The sequence below is a fragment of the Takifugu rubripes genome, unplaced genomic scaffold (assembly GCF_901000725.2).
Source record: "Takifugu rubripes unplaced genomic scaffold, fTakRub1.2, whole genome shotgun sequence".
NCBI lineage: Eukaryota > Metazoa > Chordata > Actinopteri > Tetraodontiformes > Tetraodontidae > Takifugu > Takifugu rubripes.
The window spans coordinates 51,473-57,472 of record NW_021821645.1 but is presented as its reverse complement, the minus strand read 5'-3'; positions in this window follow the sequence as shown (position 1 = coordinate 57,472).

Genomic DNA, 6,000 nt, shown 5'->3' with positions numbered 1-6,000 from the left:
TCTATAATATAATATAAACCAGTAGAGAAGACTCTTTCTGCAGAGACCCTGGTGGCAGGAATGCAGAAGTATCACCTGCTCAACTTGGAAGGTGGAGCAGAAACCACCAGCTGAGAAGGTCCTCAGCGAGAGGAAGTGGTGGAGAACCATGAAACTTGCTAAGCTCCACCTCAGCTCCAGAGACGGGCTGAGCTGGAGCTGTGGCACCAGGTATCGCCCAGAAGAGCCTCCAACAAACAAGCTCTTCTCTTGGGAGGAGAGGGCTTTGAATCTCAGCTCAGTGTGCTTGTCTCTAGTAGGTGGCAGCTGCACCTTTTCCTGAGGTGCTTGTTGATGCCCTGAGGGGAATTGATGCTCCTGCAATGTTTTCTGGCAGCATTGAGCTTGCAGTGGGGCAATCAAACACACTGTGGGGTGGCTCTCTTTCCTTCTCTCATCTGGAGAACAAGTGACACCAGCTGCCAATCATTGTTGGAGAAATGTGCAGTCAGGGGAACTCTGCGTCCAGACTATAGCCACCCTTCCAGCATCCAGCAGTGTCTAAAACCTTTGATTTGGTTTCACCAGAGAGTGTAGGGATTGCAGGGTCGCTGCAGCATCGCCCACAAGCTATCAGGAGTGGGTCGCTTTGTCCCAACTCCTGACAAGAGTTGAGTGCTATTGAGAAATGTGGTCTCACAAACTTGGAAGGTATTTTGACCTACACACACTTTACATACGCTGTAGATCTTGTCCAACCGCCCTGAAAGAACCCAAAATAGGAACATACGGCAGATAAGCCGGTGCAGGACCAGAGGTTTGTTGCTTGTAAGCTGTGTTTTGCTCTGGTACATGTTGATTTTTATTTGTCTTCTCTCAAAATAATTGTTATTTTAGACTACATTGCTGCAGTTTATCCGAGACCAGCTGTGATTCTGTGGCCTCAGCTCTGAAGTCCAACCACTCCCATCTGAGGGTTCTGGACCTGAGCTTCAACACGTTGCAGGATTCAGGAGTGAAGCGGCTCTGTTCTGGACTGGAGAGTCCAAACTGTAAACTGGAGAGGCTCAGGTCAGTCTTCATTTTTCTACCTATATACCAGCTGCTAAGATGGTGAAGTGAGGCTGTTCTCAACACTGCTGTGATGCACCACATTAAAAACATTCCTTGTAATATCGTGAATTCCGGTCTGACCCAACTAAGAACTAACGTAGGTTTAGTACTGACGCAGATAACATGCAGACCTGCACCGTATAACCTCATCCTGCATTTTTCAGATTGATTAATTGCAGTTTATCAGAGATCAGCTGTGGCTCTCTGGCCTCGGCGCTGAGGTCCAATCCCTCCCATCTCAGAGAACTGGACCTGGGTCAGAACCAGCTGAAGGATTCAGGAGTGAAGCTGCTCTGTGGTTTTCTCCACTTTCCAAACTGCCGACTGGAAACTCTGGGGTAAACACCATTCTCAAAAATGTCCATTATTCCATCCGAGGGTCCTCACACTTTCTGAGTGTGTGTGTTGTGCCCAGTTCCTTCAGGAGGGAGGGCCACACGGGGACCACTTATTCATGATAAATTTCTTTACATTTTCTGCTTTTCTCTTCATTTTCATATTTAGAAATGTGTTTTTATTTGCCCCATTTATTCCTTTCCAGGCTGGGGTGCTGCAGTTTATCAGAGATCAGCTGTGACTCTCTGGTCTCGGCGCTGAGGTCCAATCCCTCCCATCTAAGAGAACTGGACCTGAGTCAGAACCAGCTGAAGGATCCAGGAGTGAAGCTGCTCTGTGGTTTTCTCCAGGATCCTCTCTGTAAGCTGGAGACTCTCAGGTCAGTCAGAGATGATCCAGTACTTTCCCAGGTGTAACTAGTTAGACAATAACTGTTTCCATGTTTGATCTTTGTTATAAACGTAGTGTTACAGTTCTCAGAAAAAAGACCACACCGGACAGATTTGCAGTATTAAATTGGTTGTGGAAATCTGTCCCATGTGAGGATGGTCATCAATGACTAGAAAGGAAGTATCAGTTGTAGATTTGTCTTGTTTTATTTTAGGCTGGCCACAAAACCGCCCAAACATTCAGACCAATCAAAAATGGTTCTTCCTGTCTTTTAAAGATCAGAAGGAAAACTAGAAAACCCAAAAAGAAAGCTGCTGCAGTGTGCCATGCCCCTTCTCTCCTGAGAAAAGCCATCCCAAAAAAGAGAAAAGCCCAAGTGTGAAGTGAGCCCCCTGTTAAACCTTGGTACCGAAAGCCTGCAGTCATTCTCATCTTAGGTGGCTTCATTCCAGCCAGAAGCCCAAACCTGCCTCCCTCTTAAAGGGGCAGCAGGTCAGTCCAACCACAGAAACCTTCATGAAGATCTGAAGCTTTCAGCATCCACAATTGTTGCACCTCACTTCCATTGGAGTCCAAATCAGAAGTCAACACGTTGATTCTACACCGATTCTACACAATGCAACCATTTTAAAAAGGTTTCCATACATAAGTTTTTAGACATTTTTAGATAAATCTGTTTGTTCATCGCCTCCTTCTTTTGTAATGGTCATTAAAGAAAATGACCTTATTGGAGTTTTTCTCCTCACAAATATGACTTTCTATGAACGATGCAATAAATGCAGCTTGCAATCTAAGACAATATGGAAGTATGTGTATATAATAGTAGTGGAAGTAGTTCATAAAATAATACATTTGTTCTTCTCATCGAATCTTTCTATGTTATTAAAGAAAAACCTGCTCTTAGTCAACAACATCTAAGAGATCAACCAAAAATCCTAATTTTCTATAATATAATATAAACCAGTAGAGAAGACTCTTTCTGCAGAGACCCTGGTGGCAGGAATGCAGAAGTATCACCTGCTCAACTTGGAAGGTGGAGCAGAAACCACCAGCTGAGAAGGTCCTCAGCGAGAGGAAGTGGTGGAGAACCATGAAACTTGCTAAGCTCCACCTCAGCTCCAGAGACGGGCTGAGCTGGAGCTGTGGCACCAGGTATCGCCCAGAAGAGCCTCCAACAAACAAGCTCTTCTCTTGGGAGGAGAGGGCTTTGAATCTCAGCTCAGTGTGCTTGTCTCTAGTAGGTGGCAGCTGCACCTTTTCCTGAGGTGCTTGTTGATGCCCTGAGGGGAATTGATGCTCCTGCAATGTTTTCTGGCAGCATTGAGCTTGCAGTGGGGCAATCAAACACACTGTGGGGTGGCTCTCTTTCCTTCTCTCATCTGGAGAACAAGTGACACCAGCTGCCAATCATTGTTGGAGAAATGTGCAGTCAGGGGAACTCTGCGTCCAGACTATAGCCACCCTTCCAGCATCCAGCAGTGTCTAAAACCTTTGATTTGGTTTCACCAGAGAGTGTAGGGATTGCAGGGTCGCTGCAGCATCGCCCACAAGCTATCAGGAGTGGGTCGCTTTGTCCCAACTCCTGACAAGAGTTGAGTGCTATTGAGAAATGTGGTCTCACAAACTTGGAAGGTATTTTGACCTACACACACTTTACATACGCTGTAGATCTTGTCCAACCGCCCTGAAAGAACCCAAAATAGGAACATACGGCAGATAAGCCGGTGCAGGACCAGAGGTTTGTTGCTTGTAAGCTGTGTTTTGCTCTGGTACATGTTGATTTTTATTTGTCTTCTCTCAAAATAATTGTTATTTTAGACTACATTGCTGCAGTTTATCCGAGACCAGCTGTGATTCTGTGGCCTCAGCTCTGAAGTCCAACCACTCCCATCTGAGGGTTCTGGACCTGAGCTTCAACACGTTGCAGGATTCAGGAGTGAAGCGGCTCTGTTCTGGACTGGAGAGTCCAAACTGTAAACTGGAGAGGCTCAGGTCAGTCTTCATTTTTCTACCTATATACCAGCTGCTAAGATGGTGAAGTGAGGCTGTTCTCAACACTGCTGTGATGCACCACATTAAAAACATTCCTTGTAATATCGTGAATTCCGGTCTGACCCAACTAAGAACTAACGTAGGTTTAGTACTGACGCAGATAACATGCAGACCTGCACCGTATAACCTCATCCTGCATTTTTCAGATTGATTAATTGCAGTTTATCAGAGATCAGCTGTGGCTCTCTGGCCTCGGCGCTGAGGTCCAATCCCTCCCATCTCAGAGAACTGGACCTGGGTCAGAACCAGCTGAAGGATTCAGGAGTGAAGCTGCTCTGTGGTTTTCTCCACTTTCCAAACTGCCGACTGGAAACTCTGGGGTAAACACCATTCTCAAAAATGTCCATTATTCCATCCGAGGGTCCTCACACTTTCTGAGTGTGTGTGTTGTGCCCAGTTCCTTCAGGAGGGAGGGCCACACGGGGACCACTTATTCATGATAAATTGATTTAAGGACAATGAAAAAGCCGACAGATGGTAACCAAAATTAGACAAAACTAGGTGAGGGTGCCTGGTAGACACCAGCCAACGAGGAGGGAGATGGTGAGGGAGACAGGAAGTCATCTAAGACAGGTTGTGCCTTTAAAGATGAGCCACAGGTGAGATGGATCTCCATGATGAGATGGGAGGGAAAGAGGTGGGAGAACCTGGGAAGAGTGAGGGCCATAACAATATATATTCTCCTTTGGAACAGTGCAAACCTGAGAGGTTGGAATTGTGGTAATTACATATTACTATCATTTTTTAACCTGTAACTAAATTAAATATTTACAGATCATGCCTTTGATTAACCTTTCAGATTAATACTGGTTTCACTTATAACCTTATAAAAGTTTCCCTTCTTTATTTAGATTAAGGAGCTGCAGGTTATCAGAGATCAGCTGTGGCTCTCTGGCCTCGGCGCTGAGGTCCAATCCCTCCCATCTCAGAGAACTGGACCTGAGTGAGAACCAGCTGCAGGATTCAGGAGTGAAGCTGCTGTCTGATCTCGTAGAGAATCCAGACTATGGGCTGGAGACATTGAGTCAGTAGCTGGTTGAAGCCAGTCAACTCCCGCTCAATTGTCTCTTCAAATGTATGTATTATACATGACTATTAACCAGGTAGTTGTCGTTCTTGTTGCGCATGTGTTTAATGATGTAGTGGCTCCATCCACAGCCGGCTTGATCTCTGCGTACAGCTGATGGCTCCTCCCTCTTCTTGTGGTTTCACAGCTCCACACAGACACCAAAGCTCAGAACTCAAATGAAGCTACTTATGCTTCTATATCTCATGTGTTTAAATGTTTCTGGAAACGTCCTGGCAGCGTGTGTGACTCGGGTCACCAGTCCGTGTCTCCCAGACTGTTTCTCAAACATCAGCTCACTGCGGGACTTCACACTGTCATACTCCTCAGCCGAGGCAATGTAGCCCACTGAGCTGGATCGCCGCGGTAACGCTCCATCCCAGTACGGCTCTGCCTCAGCAGGGCGGGACATGCGCAAGATGTGGGGTAATCGCTGGAGGAAGAGCTGGCAGAAAAAGAAAAGAGGATTTGGAACACTGATACTGATGTGTGTATGTCTGTGTGTGATAGTGGAAAAACCACACGTTCATATATCCTCTTTCATATGTTATTAAGTCACATGTTCATATATCCTCTTTCATATGTTATTAAGTCACATGTTCATATATCCTCTTTCATATGTTATTAAGTCATATGTTCATATATCCTCTGCACCTGCAGCTCGTTACGCCTAAATCAGGAAGACAATAGTTAACAGCAAACGAAATAATTAAAATAAAAAGAATATGCTTAGAATAAGCAAGGGATTGTGCAGTACACAGTCACAGATTCTCAATTTAATTTTTACTTAGATTTGATTTTTTTAATTTGAAACTTTACTGTGTTCCCTTATGTGTTTATCTGCTTTGTGTTATGTGACTGAGGATCAAAACATTTTACATGTATTTTTGAGTATAACTTAAATTACATTTGTGTAATGCTAATAGTTTAATATCATACAGTGTAAATATTTGCATGAGGAAGTTTATGTAATTAAAGTTGATGAGTCCTTATATTTTCTGTTAAGTTTAAATGTATTTGTTATTTGACTCTTTATTTGCATATTTGAATGAAACTTTAATGCC